The following is a 1,430-nucleotide window of genomic DNA, read 5'->3' as shown; positions in this document are numbered from 1 at the left end:
TAATTTATTAAAACCTGAATTCTCCTGAGATCCTTCTTCATAGTGTTTATTAATTCTTATATCACTACTCAATTTTTTTTCTAAGGGTAGAGGGAATTATATGGGTTCTGACATGTCATAAAATATTGAATATCCAGGTACCAAAAACCTGTATTTATTTATAAATCTTTAAAATTCTTCCATGTCATTTCCATCTGGAATATTCAGTTTTCCTCTTTGGCAAGTGAATATATATTGTGCCTTTAATATTCAACAAACCCGTGCTTTCTTGTTGATAGTATTCATTGAGGAAATTTTAGGATATTCTGCCTCTAGGCTCCACTTTACCTATATGTAGTTATGTATGCTTCTGTTTTGTTTGTTTTTGTTTTTGTTATTTTAGCTTATTTTTTCTCTCTGTACAACAATTTTGAGGGCAGAAATTAGAGGATTCATAGTTCATATTTAATGGTGATTTGTGGTTAGCTACTCCACAAAGCAACTCGGTTCTGACCTGCAGAACTTCCACCTGGGTACCTGGGTTGGGGGGTGGGGCCGTGGATGGGACAAGCGACAAGAGAAATGGAGACAAGACAGGAGTCTGATCAAGTCTCGTTTATTGAAGCCCAAGCATGAGTTTTTATAGAGCATGAGAACAAAGGGACACAGACTGCAAACCATTACATCAGACAGAGCATGAGGGCTCTGACGCACATTAAGGGAGGAATATTTGATTATAGAAGAATAGAACCATATGCTGAAAAGGAGAGCAAGGCCATGGGCCAAGGCTATCTAGCAGGCTATCTGGCCCCGGCTTCAAGTCAAGGTTTTGGGCCAAGGTTGTAAGCCCCGGCTGTGAGCCAAGGCTGTGGGCCCCGGCCGCCTGCCAGAGTTTCCAGGCCAAGGCTGCAGGAAGAATGGAAAGCTGCCAGCTCAGGCCTGTCAGCAGTTTTGAGAGGAAAACTGCGACTCAGTTGAACCTCAGGCTCCCAGGCTCCCAACATCATAGATATGTGCAATTGTTACATATACATCTAAAAGTTCTACAAGATAGTATTTAAGTAGATGGTTGTATTAACCTCAATTTGAACATTACACAATATGCACATGTATACAGCAATAGGCTACCCTCCTGTCTTAGGTCGCTACAAGGGGAGATTCTCACGCACCCGTCTCTGGCTGTCGAGTTCATCTCTCAAGGGAGATGGCTAGTAGAGCCGTCATAGCAATGTGTCCCAATCCGCTCTTGCTCCATAAGATCAAGGCGATGGTAATAGGCCTGTATTGGTTTAACCAAATGGAGCTCCTCCATCCACCGTTCAATAAAAACTAACAGCCTTTTCACTAAAAATGGCCCAAGTATGAGAAGAAGCAGGATAATAATAAGGGATGTCATAGAAGGAATCCAAGAAAGAAAAGGGGAATCCAGCCATCTAGAAGGGCTCTGATAG

The sequence above is a fragment of the Nannospalax galili genome, unplaced genomic scaffold (genome assembly GCF_000622305.1).
Source record: "Nannospalax galili isolate Female #2095 unplaced genomic scaffold, S.galili_v1.0 scaffold654, whole genome shotgun sequence".
NCBI lineage: Eukaryota > Metazoa > Chordata > Mammalia > Rodentia > Spalacidae > Nannospalax > Nannospalax galili.
The sequence above is the reverse complement of the archived record's forward strand: the minus strand, read 5'-3'. Positions refer to the sequence as shown.